Source organism: Meleagris gallopavo, chromosome 3 (genome assembly GCF_000146605.3).
Source record: "Meleagris gallopavo isolate NT-WF06-2002-E0010 breed Aviagen turkey brand Nicholas breeding stock chromosome 3, Turkey_5.1, whole genome shotgun sequence".
NCBI lineage: Eukaryota > Metazoa > Chordata > Aves > Galliformes > Phasianidae > Meleagris > Meleagris gallopavo.
The window spans coordinates 7,930,423-7,948,929 of record NC_015013.2 but is presented as its reverse complement, the minus strand read 5'-3'; the positions used below and the strand labels follow the sequence as shown (position 1 = coordinate 7,948,929).

Here is an 18,507-nt window from a genome sequence, read left to right as displayed (position 1 = left end):
CTGGTTCGGCCCGGTTCCGTGACTAGAAGGGCGGAGGGATCCGCGGATCCGCGCCCCCGGAAAAAAAGAAAATAAGGGACCCCGAAATAATTGAAAACAGTGGCAACAATCTGAGGTAAAACAAAGTAATTTACTAAATATGGTATCAACAGAATTTATAAGGAGAGAGAATGTGAAATTGATGGTGGATCGGCCTTACCACAACGCTGAGATGAGAAGCGCAGGCAGAGAAGCGCAGGCGAGAAGCGCAGGCAGAGAAGCGCAAGCGAAGCAGCGCAGGCAGAGAAGCGCAAGCGAAGCAGCGCAGGCAGAGAAGAGAGCATCAGGTGACCTTGCCGGGAGTTATATCTCCTCGCTGACCGCAAAGCCCCCTGGGGAAACGTAGCTGCTCTTCTCCGCTGGACAGGCACCCGGAACTTGAGCATCAGCAGTCAAACCCCCAGTACATTGCATGATGTTATGATGTGGAATACCGATAATGAAAAATCATGAAACCATGACATCTCCCAAGGCGAGAGAAGTATCTGGCAGCAAACAGCCACAGCAAATTGTTACGGGGAGCTCACAGTTAGGAGTTTCTTCATTCCCATGAAAAACAAGACCAGACTCCATATTGATGGAGTCCTTTTAAAGGCAGCGCCCTTTTAATCAGCAAACAGGTCCTCTGCGCATCAAATAATTAAAAATAGAGCAAAGTTTTGGAACAAGGCGTCTGGCAGAAGCGTCTGTACTTCCATCTGTGCATGATTAGCAGAATGTTTCATGATATTTAAATAGCACAAGCTTTGCTCTCTTTTTTATTATTTGTTGTGCTGAAGACCTGTTTGCTTGTTAAGTGGTCTTTTTTGAATAGTTACTGGCAAGGAATCAGGAAAGTGTATGAAGGCATCTTGTACACACTGCAAATGCCAAATTGTCCCTTTTTTCTTTTTTTTCTTTCTTTTCTTTTCTTCTTTTTTTTTTTTCTTTCCAAAAAGGCACTGCCCTTACTATTTTCTTTATATCTCCCGCTTGGTTTATAAAATTTCTTACAGAGCAGTTCATTTCAACGGGAGTCTGGCGTGTATTGTGGTCATTGCCCACGGAGTAGAGTTTCATTGATACTGCTATTATTTTTGTCACAGTATTGCTCAGAGGCAGGTTGTATTGCTAGTACTTGCAAGGGTACAGTTGCACTGTGTGGTGGTTCAGATCTGCAGCTCCTGCGAGCTGTGCTGGGAGCCGCACATCTAATCTGCTGGGCACACTACTCTGAAACCTTACCCTTCCAGCAGAGACGTAATCAGCCAAGTAACAGCTTTCCAAGTGTTTTTGCGGCCTTAAACTGGGACTCCTCCTTGCTGGCAGTCATTCAGTGCTGGATTGTGTGCTCTTCATTTCTGGCTAGCAACAGCGCTTTGCAGTCGTAGCCACTGATTTCCCTTCTTACTTACGAGTAGCGTTTTTGTGTGTGTTTTACTGTGACCTGTCCTAGTAAGTGTGCAATTAAAACAAGCTGCTGCCTAGATGCAAAGTGCATGGCTCTGCCTGGGGAAAAGTATGAGCATGTGGGCAGTTTATGATGGGCAAGTGCCCTGTTAGGAGCTGGCAGGGAACTCCGATGGCTCCGAGGTCCTTTGTGAAGAGCTGGTATTCAGCCTTTGGACAATTTACCTTCTTGGATGGGCATGGAAAATAAAGCATTTGTGGTGTATGCAAGTGAGGTTTGGTCTGTAGCTGTGTGTTCTGTTGCATTTTTCCTGTGTGCTTGAGGAAGGTTGTGGTGTGTGATGTATGAGTACTGACCTGGGTCATCTCTTCTGCTCAGAATTTGAAAAGAATTTGTGGTTACTACCAAGAACAAATCTGTTCACCTGCCAAGGCAAGTGTATCAACTTTGTGTGTTTGTACCTGGGACAAAACACTGAGAAGCTTCTGCCCCAGAGAGAGAACCTGTCGCTGGCCTCTGTGTAGGGCTCCCCTCACTTAGCTGGTGCCTTGATTCTGATGATTGTCAAGCTTTCTCTGTCTTAGCTTGTATTAGCTTCTGCAAAGTAGAGTGCTCTGAGGTCTCATTGAGTTCACTTCAGCAGAATTACATCTCATGCAGGTGGGCAGAGTAATTGGACATTCTGGGGGGCGGTGGCAGGGCCTTCTTGCATACTCCTATCCATCTTGTTCTGCTTCTAGGCATCTGGGGAGGCCTGAGGACGAGTGAGTGGGTATGGAGAGCTCTTGGAAGGGGAAGAGGAAGAAGGATCGTACTTTACTGTGATAGCTGAGGACAACACATGTCCTCATTCCTTCAGCTAGGTCTCTTAGAAGCATTTGCACTTGAATCTTTCTTACATCACTGCTGAAAACTGTTAATGTCGTAGCCCTTAATTGAATTACTTCTAGAGCTGGTTGTTGACTAAGCAGTGTGGTGGGCCTGGTACTGACGTCCTTCCAGGTGCAGGCAGGAGAAGGTAGACTCAGTCTCCTATGGGCAATACGTAAAGTTGTGTCAGTAGGTTGGTTGAACTAAGCCAAGTTCTGTTTTGCTCCTAGTACATGTTCTCAGAATGTATCATAATGGTTTATTTGGAACAGCTTCAGCTTATGTTGTGAATGTGAATTAATTAACATTAGTATGAATTGCATATTGTGGAATGGAATTTGTTTTTCTATGTCTTCTGTCATACTCAGGCTACTTCAAACACTTTAAAATAATGTGTCCAGTTATAATATGGCCATGCATCTGTGGGCTAATGTAGCTGTCCTTCTGGAGCCCACAGGAGACCAAATTTAAGGATGGTTTCACTGTCTGGGATGGGAAGAATACTGGCTGTGATGTTAACACTACTGATGCATTTTAGAAAGCATTTGTGACAGATTTCTTGTGTTGGTGGACTGGATCTTACTGTTTATTACTTCATTTATAAGTCTCAATGCAGTGTAAACAGAATGATGACGAATCACAGGGCACATTACTTATTAACTGTTCAGGCCTCATTGTTGCATTCCTGGTCTCGATTATTCACGTCATGGCATACTACATGAAAAAGCTGGTAGCCCTTGATTTCCTACAGCAGGACTGAAGCTACCTTTTACCATTCTGCAACGGTATGGTGTAGCAAAGCGGGTAGACTGTCTTTTAGCCCAGGGTGGTGGGATCCTGTTAGTCTGTGTGGAAAATGAGGGCTTTATTAGTTGTTTGCAGGTCTCTGGAGGGGAGGGAGGTGGCTTGTTTCACTCAAAAACAATTCCTCTCAGCTGGCTAGAGAGGAGTGTGGATAAAATCCAGCATACAAACGTCCCCAAGTAAATGGATTATAATGGAAATGTTGATGGCCAGTCAGTATAGAGATATTAGCACGCATTTATATAACTCAAGAGTTGTTGACTACTGTAGACGTGTTGTTTTAGGCTTTATTCCCACTGGCGTCCCTCCTGTTGGCTTTTGGAGGGTTGGGATCAGACCCCTTTGGCTTGAATTTGTGGTGAAGTTAATTAAGACTGAAAGAAGCATGCACGTTCTGAAACAGTCCTGCAGTTTCAGGGAGGAGAACAGTGGAAATAACTGACCTCTGCAATGATACTGATACTCTGTGGTATCATCAAGCCATACAATGAAAGTAAAATTTTCCTTGAGTTATTTGGAATGTTTATTTTGACCTTTGGCTTATAAAGTTGCCTGTTAGTGGAAGGCTGGACATGTTTTCTATGCATTCTTCCCAAAGCTGTTTTTTGACAAGGATAAAAACCCATTCTATAATTAAAGTACGCCTTTCTGAATGTGAGAATGGACATTTGCTATTTTCAGTTGATATTATTTTATGAAGGCTTCTCTACAGCTTTGGCAACTTGGTAGGAAGGAGTGGCAGGTTAGTGCTTTCTCAGCTGCACTGTTCTGACGTGTGTTACTTCTGAAGACACCTATCTATTATAATAAAAATATTTGTAACCAAAGGTTAGATAATTACAAAAGAAAAAGATTGAACTCAGTACTGATATGGAGAAAAACAGGCAAAAGGAAAGCTTTGTTTTTTGTTTTTTGTTTTTTCTTTTGAAGAGGAGTAGAATTAATGTAAGAAAGGATTACCTTTCCATAAATACTTAAAAAATCCTTGGTGGTTATATATGAAAATTGCTATTGGTTGTGGAATATGTATGGCCCGAAGTCTGAAGCAATAAGTATTGCAAACTCAGCTGAGATTTAGATCTCAGTGGCACTCCAGAAAAGAGAATGAATGGTGGCTTTGCTAAAAACAACAAAAGTCAATTCGGGAAAATGTGTGAGTACTGCTAGAAAAGCAGAACAATACATCTCTGTGTAAAATTGCATAGGAGTGGTGTAAGTGCTGTTCTGTCACAGGGCTGTTGAAAAAGTAAGCAGGTAGCAGAAATTTACTGTTTAATATTTCACAGATAATAATTGTTCTGAATGCTTTAAATAGTACAGGAAATGTAGTGTCACAAACTTGACATTTGAATATTAATATTGATACTGAAACAGTCTCACCACAAAGAATTGTAGGACTGCAGGAGGAAAGACAGCATTTTCATCAGATAAAAACACAGCAGTTCTAAAGCCCTGCAGCTATGATGAAAAAAATGCCAAGTGAAAACTGGGGCAAAACTGTCTTTCAGGTTGGGGCAGTCTATATTCAGTTTGGGGAATAGCCCTCTAGAGGTAAACTGAGAGTTAGTAGCAGAGAAATCGTTTGTTTTTTTTTTTCCTTTTTTTCTTTTTCTTTTGTAATTTCTCTATCACCCCTGCTGTTTGATGAAGACTTTCTCAAAATGGTCGATGGCATGGACCTACTGAGTGGATTGGGGGTGCTGGTACAGATCCGTGAATGTGGCTGGGTGCAAAAAGATTCAAGAAGATGTACTGCCTTTACTGTCCAGTCTCAAATTCACTTGAAATGTGTTATCAGTTATCTTCTGTAGCAGCCAGATTAGGCTACAGAGGTTTGGCTACTGAGGTCAGATTTGGCTAGGGAAGTCTTTCTTTTCTAAGAACAAAGTAGGGCTGGCTTTGTCTTTTTCTCTTTTTCTTTTCTTTTAACAAGGGCCGACTTTCTCTTTTCCTTTCTTTTCTTTTTTTCTTTCTTTTTTGTTTTAAACAAACAAACATGCTGTCCTTGTGTCTGTGTGCAGATGAGTGTGTTTGCACATCCTCTTACTTGGAAGTCCATTATGGCTTACCTTCTTCGTGTAAAAATATGTGGTGCTATCAGAGGCAGGTAGTACAGTGTTTAACAAGAAAATACACAGTAAGGGGCAGCCCTCATACATGAGGAAGCCCAAGGACCGTTGCCTCTTTGCAGTCACAAATTAGCAAACTTCCTCCAAAGAGGATGCAAAAATAAAGGTGGAGGCTGGTGAAAAATCCCTGCTGATAGTGTGTATTGCAGACAGAACAAGCCAGCAAGAGCTGAGCCCGCACGAGGAACCAGAATATTCCTGTTTATGTTCTGTCTTTCTGTGTAGTGCAGCGTTGTTATGGACAGTGCTCTACTGTTGATAAATCTCTGATAGCTCTTGCCAATTATGTTGTTATAGGTAATGACTTACCAGATTGTCTCCATAAGTACTTTTGCAAGCGATATTGCTTTCCAAAATTCCCTGTCATGGAGTATGTAGGGCATGTTTTTGGCCTTACTCTGCTGGTGTAGGTTGGCCCAATTTGCAGCTGGCTGCTCAGCTCTGTGTGTGCAAGCTAGTTAATGGAGTTTTCTTTCTGCAGGCAGGAAGGAAAAGTTTGTCGGCCTCCTTTCTGAAAGTGCTTTGGTGTTGTGACTTACTTTTCCCTTCAAATAAATGTATATCTTGCGCTTTTAGACTCTTGTTTTCAGATATGATGAATGGTAACTTTTATCTTTAGAATATGCAAATGTAATTTTAGCATACTTCTGCACTGTATCAAACTCCTCCCCGCACAAACTGCTTACCAGACAATTTAAAAAGATAGGTATGTATTCAAAAAAACATCATCAACAACAACAAAAACACCAAAAAAGCCACCAAAAAACACCAAAAAAACCCCGAATATAATCTATCTTCTGAAAAGTTGACGTACTCTGAGGTACTTCAGCATATTTACACCAAAGATGCACCATTCGGTATTTTCAGGTGTAAGCAGTCTCATTTTTGCTAGCTCATGCCAGTGGCTTTTAACTTGCCCGAGTTGTTAATTGTAATAGGGACAGTCTTACCTCTGTGAAGGAAATCTGGGAAAAGTAGTTACTAATACATGAAAATCTTACTCTCTAGGGCTGCACTGTTTGTGAGTTGATTGGCAACATATACAGAGCGGATAGAAAACGTTGCTCTGGAAGTGTTCCAGTTTGTTATTATTTTGAAGTCATTTTGGATGGGTATAGATGCAAATGGTTGTGTAAGGAGCCTCCAGAGCAAGAAGGAGCTGAAGGAGAATCTCCCATACGTGAGGTTAGGTCTTAACCAGTAAATTTATTTTGTAGCCAGCTATCCACCTGCCTATCCACTCTGTTCTAGATGAAAACCTAGCAAACAAATGCTCAGGAGATTCTGTCCTATTACAAGATGGGTTGCTGTTGCAGTGATTATATAGATAGATGTGTTTTACTGTTTTACTGCCTGTTCCTACTAGCAAGATTGAGAAAAGCATCTAGATTTTGAACACAGCCTAAATGGGAGTAATCATACCCAAATACTTTTTTTTTATGTTCTATACTTGCTCTATTTATTTAACTGTTTCTCTAAATGTCACTTAGATCTAATGTCAGTGGCGAGACAGTAGGTTAAATGAATTCTTTTTTGTTTTTTAATCTAGTATAGCTGGTGTTAAGGACACAGAAGTAAGTTGTTAACATAACATTAATCTTCTGAGTTACAGCCTGAATGTACTCCCTTGATATTGATGTGAGTTAATAGAATTAGGATCAGACTTCTAAAGGAAAATAATAATAAAAACCTTAAACCCCTGACTGTAGTATCTTAAGAGCTGACCAAGTTAAAAATATGAATGAATAATTGCGACAATATACCTAATCTTCAGCTAATGTTCATGGTGAAAGGAATAGTCTTCTGTAGAGCTGTGAGTGGTCAATGTGTTATAGTGCATCAGGGCCCTGTTAATCCACAGACTACTGACAAAGAATATGGTAGCAGCTTTAAAGCGTGCCATAGACAGCATGCTTTTATCTTTGCGTTGTTGCTTAAAAGTGCGTTCTGATGTGTCACTGGGGATATATGTAGTCTTGGAAAACTGTTCCCACTGTGGTATTTGTGTGCAATATGGTATGTGGCCAGGATGTACACTAGATATTCAAATCATGTATGCTGCAGAATTTGTGAATTTCCATTTTAAAATACTTGTCATTTCTGGAAATACCCTGAGGTGTAACTGTCCACAACTTCCCTTTACTAGGTAATTATTAAATATTTGCTTTCAAAGCTGGCAAAGCTGAGTCATTAGCCAGCTGGGGAGTAGGTATCTCAGCTAGTGATTTTCAAGCCTTGCACTCAAGACTGTAACTCAGAAAGTTTTCTTCCCATATTACTGTCTCATTCCCTAATGCATGTGAAGCAGTGAAGTGAGTTATCCCAGAGCCCTACTTCCTGGGGTGTGCTCACTGCCTGCCTGCCTGCCCTGGGCAGTGAGAGACGGGTGGGCGTAGCATCAAAGCCTCATTTCAGGGGGTCTGGAGAAGTTTCAGCTATTATGTATCTGAATCTTCAGGAGCAGGTGTTGAATTGTGGATGGACGTCTATCTGTCTGTCCTGAAGGGCGCTTAGGAGACCAGAGCGTAGGTTACTGCAGCGTTAGGGGCCTCCTGCTTGAAACTGTGAACGCTGGGGCCTTGCCTGCTGTTGAGGTCTTGCTTTTGAGGAACTGGGAGCTACCTGGAGGTGGGCAGCCAGGTTTGCATTTTTCTTGCCCTCTCCTGCCCCCTCTTTGCTGTTGAATTTCAGTGGGGCAGGTTTATTTCATGTGTGGGTGCACAAACTTCTGTAGGATTTTTGTGTAATAAAGAGCCTTAAGGAAACAAATGCATTTGTTATACCTGTATCTTGCAGGTGTCCTGCTCGCTTCAGTGATAAAATCTATCTCAGGCAAGCCCCACTACAGTTGGAGCACGAAGGGAAGTTGCACCATGTTTACAGACAGAGCCTTCTAGCCCTCAAGTACCATTGACTGCCAACTCTCACTTGTGTAGTGGAGGTCATCTTGGTGACACGACCAGGCTGGCCCAATGTTTTCTGAAGGCCTGGGCACCAGAGAGGTCTTGCACTCGCTCCTGGTTGCGGAGCTCCTGGCTGGGCAAAAGTACCTGTGCTGCCCTTCCTTAGAGCTGCTCCCCTGGGGAAAACGTTCATCCTCACAGTGCTGGCTGAAGGGCGTGTGCTGTAAAGCCTCGCTGGTTACCCCTGGTTAATCAGTTCGTAAAGCAGCTGTGGTTTCCAGGTCATGCTCTGTGGTGGTGATAGTGACCAGCGGCTGTGGTCTGAGCACCCTCTGACTGAGAGCTGTTTCTCCAGAGCAGCATCTCTCTCTCAGGAAAGCATGCTGGCCCTTGCCTTTATGGAGAGATTCATCATTAACTCCTTTTTTCATGTCATTTCTCCTGCTTCCTTCATGTCCATTTTCAGCAGACTGACATCTTTGTTTTTCTCTGTGAATGGAGGTGCAAATTTTTTTTTTTTTTATATCCAGAATTCACTGTTGTTCTAATAAAGGAATTTATCCAAGTTACATAAAAAATGTGGTACAGTAGCTTGGTGAATTTATTTTAAAATTAATCTTTATGAGGCAGTGACTTCTGTAAAGTTAGCAAGCATGCTGCTAGTGCTGGTAGTTATGGCTGTTTTCACAGAACTCAAAGAGTTTGCTTGGAAAAATCATCTTTCTGAGTGAGAATAAACTACTGCTGTCAGTGTGGGTGGGAATCTTTCACTTCATATGACTTTTTAGGACATAATCATACTCCACTGGCCATTTTTTTAGATGCTGAAGTGTGGAACTGAAAAACCCTGTCTTTCATTATTTAGTTACTATGCAAATAATCTTTTTTTTTTCTTTTCCTTTTTTTGCATTCTGCCTGAAAGCTTTTTCAAAATTCCACTGCACTCCCTGTAGATGGGCCCACAACAGAGGTCTTGAAAGTTTGGTGTAGTAGAATGTACATCGTCTCTTGCTTCATCACAAATTCACAGCAGCCCGCTGGCATGATAATGTGTAGTGAGCTGTGGAATTTTGCGTAATAACTGGAAATGTCAGACTGGCAAGACAGTGGAAAATGCTCTTCAGTAGCAGGCTTGAGGTGTACAGCATAGGGGAGTAAGGCCTTTCTCTGATGGTGGGGAGTTTGCAGGTAAGGCCTTCAGTCATTGCAGAGTTCATGTTGGACCGATGAATGACCATCACCGGGATTGTAGGAGTGCTGTCTACATGGTCTGGAGTACCTGGAGAGAAATGGAGCAAGATATGGCTCCTTCCTCTTGCCCTCAGCAGCAATGATGCATGGCGATAGAGGAAAGGCAGCAGGTAGAAGAGCTGCTGCTCCTGGCTGCCTTCCCCTGATGCTTTTGGGGGTCCTGCCCACGCGTGGTGGCAGGGAGGTGCCCCCCAGGGCCTCACTTAAGCAATGTTGTGCATTCTAGGGGCACCTAGGACTTGTGGAACCTTACTGGAGTTCATAGTGAACTCTATAATTAGCATGTTTTTAACTTGTATAGTACCAGGAGGCTGTTTCTGCTTTGCATAGCTTACTAGAAAAGATATTTTTAATTTCCTGCATGAGCACCTTGTATAGAAGAACATGTGCTGTGGCTTTTGTCAGGAAGACAGCATGAACTGCATTTTCCAATGTAAAGATCGGCAAGCGTGCAGTCTGCATCAAAATGCTTTTCCCAAGCATCCATTAGATTAGCCAGGGGAAAGTACTGCTGGATGTGAAGGATGCTTGTACCCTTGCTCAGGGCAAAGCCCACTCTTGTTCCCACTGGAGTCAGAGGAGCTTGTCATTGAGTTTATTTGTGGTTTAACCGGGGGAGTGATCTGAGAAGCCTTCCAGCATGAAGGATGTAAAGTAGGAATGAATGGGAAGAGCCTTAAGTGAAAGGGAAGCAGTAGTCTAGGAGAAGGAGGGAGTCTGATAAAATCAGACAGTAAAACATACGCATAAAACTGCAGAACTTACTGTGAAAGAGTAGCTCTGTGCTTACAAGCTTGGCACAGCTTTAATTTTTACTTCGTCTGCTTGCTTCGGGCTTCCGTCTGCAGAGAAGATCCTGCGTTCCGCAGTGGTTGAGTCTGTGGTGCTCTGGGTCAGACAAGAGCTTGCAGAGCCAGGGAAGACCTTCATGTTTTCATGTGCCTTCCCTGTAGAATTCACTGCCCTGGGGTGGCTGTGCTTGACCAGCATTCCAGATCAGTAGGGCATTAGAAATATTACAGACTATTAAATAAACTGTTGGAGTCTTTGACTGGACTAACTGTTGCTTTTAACAGAGTTGAGATTGGAGATCTTTGGGTCTGATGGGGTTTGGATGTAAACTTTGTTCATTTGGTTTTTGAAGAAGGAAGTGCTTTGGTGCTTTGAAGGGGAAAAAAAATGAAGGCAGTACTGCAAGTCTCTTCCTTAAATCAAAGTTTGCTATTTGAAATGGGAACAACTCAGCAGAACGGTTTAAGTAAACATTGCCATAACTGCTTATCTGAGACACTGGCATCCTCTCTTTTTGCTGTGCTGCTTTCTTGTGGTATCCTGGAGTCTCATATTTGTATGTTTGTTCTCACAGCACCACTTCTATACGTGTATGTGTCTATGTCCATTTGCTAGTTGCTGCCCAATGTTGAGACTTTGGCTAGGAGCCTGCTCTAGCACTGTAGGTTTTCTGGATCCCCTCTGTGGCTGGGATTTTTCTCTTGGCTGAAAGGTCCTTCCACCCCGTTTTCTCTCCTGGCACGGCTTCTTCATTTGTTATGGGGAAAAAAACAGATGCGACCGTTCCTGAGTCATTTCAAGGTAGTATTTAGCAGAGAAGGTAAAATCAAGGCCAAGACAGCAAGTGCCTGATGCTGTCCAGTTGGAGCCTATGAGGGGTGTCAGTGATTATAGTATAAACGCCAGGAGAACTGCAGAAAGTCATGTGTGTGGGTGAGAGGTAAGGAATTAGGTGCTGTCCTCTACCGCCAGTGCCTGAGCATAAGATTGCATTTTTTATTAAGTAGAAAAACTGCACCATATTGCACAAATGGCTTATTTAAAGCTTGAGTGTTTTTGCCTGTGTTAAAGCACTGGGTTTCTTATCCACAGAGCGCTGATCCATGTAAGTAACTTCTGTGCACTTAAGTGGGTAAGAGGAATAAAATCAATTAGAGAAGGAAAGGAGAAGGCTCCTCCTCTCTGCCAGATCTGTGATGCTTCAGGTAGCGCTGCATCAGGACATGGCTGATGATCTCAAGTGCATTTTGGTCATTAAAAGAAAAAAAAAGCAAAAAAACAACAGTACTCCTTGTTGAAATGGTATTCAAAATGAAAAAGTTATTACACATAGAAATCCATGTATATTCTACTGCCTCTGTCAATCTAGCACACAGAAAGAGCTTCTCCACTGTTTGGATCTGCTCTTCTTTCATAATGGGCTGCAACTTGTTTACTAATGCTTGAAAGCATGTACACATCAAATAAATCTCTGGTATTTGGGCCATAGTGTACCAGCATTTTGCAAAGGGAAGATTAACCACACACTATATTAAGCTGTGATCCACTTTACTCTTGATTCCTCGCTATAGTAAATCAATCAAACCATCAAATAACAACATTAGTGGAAGGGTTCCTCGGACAATAGATCTATTTCCATATTTATTTGCATTATTGTCAAGAAAAGGGCATTCAGAAGAGCTAATCTCTGTGGGACTCAGGCTATTATAAATTAGTCAAAGTGAGTTTTTGGGTGCAGAAAGCCAGCAACAGAATGAAATACTGTGGAGCTGCATGATATAGTGTGCATTATATTGCTGCAACAACTGAGACACAATACACTCGTTTTGACAGCCGGTGCTGTTAATAGATAGTCTTTAACAAGCATTATATTGGCAGATCTTACACAGACTGAATTTGCAGCTGTGACTCAAAAGACTTTCCTAGCGTGAAGCATCTTTATTGCATATCATTTTAGCTCTTTCCTGTTTTTACTCTGCTCTCTTTCAGTGAAAAGGTCAAGAAAAGCAGTAGCTCAGTGGCTGAGTTTTTCAGAAGTGCTTTACAGCAGGGAAAGTGGGGAAACCTCTTAAAGTGGTATCTTATTCAGTAAGTTTGGCCTTTTGTTCTTTTTCCCTCTTTATTTGTTGTTGAATTTTGTCCATCAAATTGATTAGAGTGACTTTTGAGGCAGCTCCAGGCTGGTGCAGAGCTCCTCCTGCCCCCTGCAGCTCTCCCCATCCCCCAGAGAAGCAGTCTTTGCCCTGAGAAACCTGTCAGCCCACCTTGCTAGGTGTTCTGGTATTGAATTGACTCTGTGTTTTCATGATATGACTGTCCATCTGCACTGCCCAAGGTTGGGTCCGTATTCAGAGAATTATCGCGTAGTTTCCTTGTGCCTCTTCCTTCACTTTCCCTGCATGTCTGTGTGCATGCACCCACACACTTGAGTAGTGCCTTCCCTTCTTCACTGCAGTGTAACTCATTGCGCTCTGAAGGCCGCTTTCTGCATCAGTGAGAGATTTTCAGCGCCCTGGAGGGAAGCTTTTGGGCCCTCCCTGAAGCAGTGGATGCGTATGTTTGATTTCACTTGCCCCATCAGTGTTGGGAATTAAAAAACCAGACAGCTGTATCCTTTATAGTAACAGAAATGGAGAAACAGGAATGTTTCCTTGATGTAGAAGAAGCCTTAGGGAGGGCTCTAAAGTGAAGGTCAGGGCCTTAAAAACTAAAGTGCTGCATATTCAAATTTAATTTATAACATTAAATTAGAACAGCTTATAAGTGCAACCAGCCTTAAGGATGCTAAGTATTGCCTGAGGAGGCTGGAAGGACTTCTGGCTGGCCAGCAATTCTTGCTGTTGGGCATGATGCTACTTACTGTAATGTTCTTGCACACCTGATAACTGCTGCATTTTTTGCAGGTGTGATTTTCTTTTCTCACATCTTTTCATGCCTCATTCGCTAACTCTTCCATTCTGCAAACTGGCAGGATGATGACAGGCAACTCCCTCTGCCTTTTGTGTTAGAACTAATCCTTGGGGTTCTTTCTAATGTGTCTCCAGAAATGTGTATTCAACTTAGGCTAAAAGCTGACTTGATTTGTAATACTAAAATGTGGACAGTGCAGATAGCTTTCTGAGTGTTCTCCTTCTCTCTCTTAGAAATAAATCATTGTAAAGGTGTATGTGAATGCTCCCACAGTTTTAAGCTCTCTGTCACATTAAAAACATTTTTAAAATACAGATGTACTTTGGCACAGGCTTAAATACGTTGCTGAATCCCTACGTTTGGCTTCTTTTAGCACACTTGGAATTTGACAAGTAACAATTACATGACCGTTCAGTTAACAGGTTGTGGTATTTGAATTCTCTGTCTTGTGCTTTTCCTGCTTTGGAATGATTGACAGATTTTTATTTTGATTTCAGATTATGTGGCTTGTTTTACTTCAGTGTTCTTTTACTTAACGTATGATTTAATTAAAACTTGGTTACAGTGATTGATAGTTGCTTTATTTGATACCTGTTTATAGACATCTTATTCATTACTTTTTCCGTGTGCCGATATTTGTCACAAGAAAATGATATTATTTCTTTTGTCAATGGAAATGAGGTTGTAAATTACTGTAATTTTGGGATACATTGCTGGTATGAGCAAACAGTATTCCCTCGGTGAGTTTTCCACTGTGGAAACTTGGGCTACGTGTAATACATGCTAGAGAAGACCTACATTCTTCTGAAGAACAGCACTGTGTGGCCTCAGCCCCACGTACCTTGGTGCAGCCACCTGCTAGCTTCTTCCCAGATGGTCTGTGGGCGGCAGCACGAGGTCCTGAGCCAGGGGTACCCCCCGTCGCCAAAGATGAAGATGAAAGCAATAGAGATGTGTGACTTGATAGTTTACTGACAACTACAAAAGAGTTCAGCAAAACTGCGACTGAGAGTTAGCTGTGGGAGGAGGGAGGATGTGTTCTTCCCCGCTAAAATGGTAGCATTCACATTCTTGGCAGCGTCGTGGAGCTCGGCTATAACTTCTGGTTTACATTTTAGCAATATACTAAATAGCATATAATGTTTAATTCCGGGTTGCGTTACACAACGGAAGGCGATTGCCTCAGTGCAGCACATCTGCGTTGTGAGAGGAAGCTCTCCTGGGAAACAAGCACATCTTCCGCTGAAGTCAGAGCGAGGCGTGGGCCGGGCATTGCTATTTTGGCAAGCAGGGAGTCAGAGCTGGAAAGCTGCCTCACCTTTCGCTTTCCATGGAACTTACCCTTTCTCCTTCTTTCAGGCACCAGCTGCTGCCCACTTGTTCTGGTTCTGGGGATGCTTTTAGTGGTGGATGAAACCGTCGGCCTGGGATCTGGGAGTTGTGATCTTTGCTGCATAATGTATTTCTGGGCCGCGAGCAGGGTAGGTTGTCAGGGAGAGGTAAGGAATGCAATCTGAAAAACATCTGGAAGAGCTAAGAAAATGTTTAAGGGGAAAAAAAAACCACCTCTGTTATTGAATCTCTGATAAGTAGCAGTGGTCAATGATAGGTGCAGAATTCCTGTCATTTTTATACTGGATCTCACTTCACTACTTCTAAGCCTCTCTCTTGCTGGAAGCAAGAACTCAGGCTCAAGCTCCTCCTGCCATCCTGAAGCGTGGTTATCAGTGCCCCTTTTCCTTTTATTATCAGCGTGCTTTATATTTTCATGGCAGTAGTTAGCACAGACTTTCCAATGGTGCCTGTGGCAGTGTAATTGGTCTTCTCTGTCTGACCGAAATGAGATTATTCTGTCTTTACTAGGGCACACTTCGGCTGCTTTCTAACACGGCTCTCTTTTAGACAGGCTGAGGGCTCAGTTGGGCAGGTTGTTATGTGGGTGCAGAGAGTTTTACCAGGCATTATTCAAAGTGGTTGTTCATGGTTTACTGTTAAATTGCAAGTCTGTTGTGAGTGAGATTCCCGAGGGATCTGTCGTGGCTGTAGTAATACTCATTGTTTTCATTATTGAAATGGCTGTCGAAGCAGTGAGAGCAGTGATTAAATTTACAGAAGATAAGAAGTGTGGAGAGGGGTGCAGGTTCCTAGGATGGCAAAACTGAAGTTCAGACTGGCCCTAACTAACTGGAGGAATGGTTTTGTGGGGAAAAATTATGGGGAACAAACCTATAAGCACTGTGTATAGGTGAGGAAGTGCCCATGCGTGGCACAGAATGGGGAATGGCTGACAATGGTCCTGCAGCAGAAGGCCTGTGGGCTGGGGTGGGGCTGTGCTGCGGGCAGATTGGCCTGGTTTAGTTGAAGAGGGTATTAAAAAATCACAGCTGGCTTCCAGACTACCAGAGGAAACCAGCCTGCAGCGTGTCCTGCTCTCCTCTCTCCCGGGAGCTATGCTGCTGGGGCTGTGCTGAGCTGGTGGCTTTGCCCTCCCTCCCCTGCATGCCTGGGCTCCCACCCGCTGCTGGCATCCCTGCCTCGGCATGGGAAAGAGGCCCAGCTTGACTGCTCCCAAACCTGATCTGTGCTCACAGGACAGCGTGGCTGTGAGTAAAGGGATTGCAGAGTGAGCTGTTCCCCAGAACAAGCATCGTTCTGGGATATGTTGAGAAAATATCTGAAATACCCCATCCGCTGGGTGTTGGAAGTGGCTCAGCACCCAGCTTGGGGTACAGCACTGTGAGGAGCCAGCTGGATGGCGTCCAGAGAAAAGGCAGTGAAAGCGATCAAAGGTTTGGGAAGCACCACCTGGGAAGGAAGATGAAAGAATTGGGATTGTTTAGTCTATAAAGGAAGAAGGCCAATAAGAGGCATGAGAGCAGTGTGCAAGTATGTGGACGGCTGCCGCGGGGAGGGAGGAAGGGGAGAGACTGAACTGCTGGGGCTAGGATGAGAGGAAATGGCCTTCATCTGAAGGTGGCAAGTTGTAGGTAAACATATAAGAAAGCTCTCAAGCAATAAGGGTATTTTGGTGCTGCAATCATTTGCCTTTGAGAAGGCTGTGGAAGCATCATCACTGGAGGGTTTTTTTATAAAACAGACAAACCTCCTCCAGGAGTATTTTGGGCACTGCCTTGGGGAAGGAGGTGGAATATATGCCTCTGAAGGTCGTTTCCTAGGGAATCATGAATAACATTTTTTGTGCGTGTGTGATCCTGTGAACTTAGGTAAACTGCAGTAACAACAAATAACTCAAAAGATAGTGGCAATTCATTATTGCAACACATCAGTGGTAAATAGACAGCTGATTTATGCACAAAAAGTGATGATGATATTATCCTTCTGCTCTCTGTTCTAGCTGAAAAAAAATTCTGTGAGTAAGCTAATTTTACTGGAACGTTTCAAAAGGCTGTTCCTGTAAATACATTGCTCGTATACAGAAATAGAGGAAGTGATGTTGCTTGGCTCTGCTTGCCGAAATATTGTGCAAACGCAATCAGTACCCGCTAATGCACAGCGTGGCCGTAGTAAAGCCAGCGGCACTCTGTGAGGCACAGCGCTTTTACACTACAGCATGGCGCTGTATTTTCAAGCTAGATGTTTGTATGCTTGTGCATTTGCTTGACGTGGAGTTGTGGAGCAGGCTGAGCAGAATCGGGCTTTAATTACCTCATTGCTATCTGTGTGTGAGCTGTTTGTCGTCGTCTTGTTACAAGTGCATGAGACAGCAATTGGAGAGCAAACCTCAAACTCACCCTTTGCTGCTGGAGGGAGAAGAGGCTTTGGCAGCTCCTGCAGCTACTGGGAATGCATCTCCCCATGCACTTGGTGTTCAGGGGTGGAGGAGGTGCTCTGTGGCATGGTGTGACTAAAGGACTGTCTGGTGGTTTCCCTGCGTAACCACTCCTCCTTTCATTCTCTTTGGAGGATCACCTTAGTGACTTTGCCAGTTTCTACAGGTCTCTTGAGGCCTTTTAGCTGAGTTTCTGCTATAGAAGAAAAATGTGGGTGGTTTTTTGTGTTGTTTTTTTTTTTTTTTTGTAAAAAATGGTGTTGTCCCGCCAGACCCCAGGTTGCTGGGCAGTGCTGGGAGCAGATCTGTGCTGGTAAGAGCAAACTGAGTGGTAGAGGTACTGCAGGACACCTGTAGGAGTGCCATGACATTAGACAGCACTTCTGTGCTGTGTGGGTGACGGAGCCCTGGCACAGAGGCTGTGGGGTCTCCTCCTTGGAGATCTTCAGAAGCCGCCTGGACGTGGCCCTGGGCACCCTGCTCCAGATTGCTCTGCTTGAGCAGAGCTGGGGCCAGGTGGGAGCAGAGGACCCTTGCAGCCTCAGTCATCTTGCAGCTGTGTGAAACTCCTGAGAAGGTAGGACTGGGTAGTTTGAGTCTGGTTCTCAGAGCTGTTCCCAGCTTCACAGCCCCAAGGGCTATTTTGTCGCTGTCAGCCCAAGACCAGCAGCACTGACAGAGGACGGCGCAGAGTTACTGTACGCCCAGCATGGATTTAGTGAGGCTTATTGTAATCCTGGCAGGATCCACTCTAACTCGGAGTGGTCAGACATCGCCACGCTGATGTCCACAGTCGTGCAGCTCCGGCCACATGGTGCTGTGCGTACGCTGAGAAACCCACTGCTGTGGCAGTCCTCGTGTTTCTGTATCTGGAAGAACTGCCCCAAGCGCTCGAGAGCTGTGCAGAATCTTTCTTCTTCTGGTCTGCTGCTGCTCAGATCTGTGTTCTGATCTAGTGTGATAACAGGATGAGGGCGTGCATTCACACGTGCACGTATGTGCATGTATTTCAGCCTCTCGCCTTTTTAAAATTTGAAATACCACCATGCGTTTGTCTCTGTGCCAGTGTATCTGCCATGCATCAGTGAACTAACATTCTTCTTCATGATCTTTAGTGTCCCATCTCATGAGAAATGAATCAGCACTGCTCCTGCTGGGAAGGGTTATTCAGGGGGATTAAAGTTGCTGATTTCAATCGTGACTAAAATTGGAGAGCAAGAAACCTTTACTAAAACAGTCAGCCTCTAAATCATGATTTGCATTTACTCTTTTTAGGCATTGTATTTAAGGAAAATAATGCTTTCAGTACTTCTGGTAATTTCATGTCTTTTTTCATCTCAGACAACAATTTCTGCACGTTTCACCATTAATAAAGCCCAACATGTATTTCTGGGAGAGCTTCTGAATTTTCAGCTACTTTTTATAATCAGCAATGGAGTTTGCTGTTTAATAGATTGTATTTTTGTATATGACTTACATCAAGCTACATACAGTGTACATACATAAGTGAAAACAGACTTTCAGCAAAAATTCACAAAAAGGAGATTATGAAACATCTGGCACATAACCAAATGTTTCCTTAAATTAGGATCTGGGAAATAGGAGGAAAAGAAAAAAACAAACAAACTT

General features: G+C 43.5%; 1 protein-coding gene across 7 annotated transcripts in view; it reads left to right on the top strand.

Annotated features, from left to right (window-relative positions):
* The window catches only part of ATXN1 (ataxin 1), a 201,406-nt gene that overhangs the window by 11,606 nt on the left and 171,293 nt on the right, over positions 1 to 18,507 (top strand). For 2 of the 7 annotated variants that reach the window (XM_019613729.1, XM_019613728.1), the window contains exons 2-3: positions 12,168 to 12,266; positions 14,448 to 14,569. The exons of 3 other annotated variants lie outside the window; for them this stretch is intronic. The gene's annotated coding sequence lies outside the window, so the exon portion shown is untranslated. The remainder of the gene's footprint in view (positions 1 to 12,167; positions 12,267 to 14,447; positions 14,570 to 18,507) is intronic. 2 more of the 7 variants (XM_010708330.2, XM_010708328.2) reach the window with 2 other exon arrangements.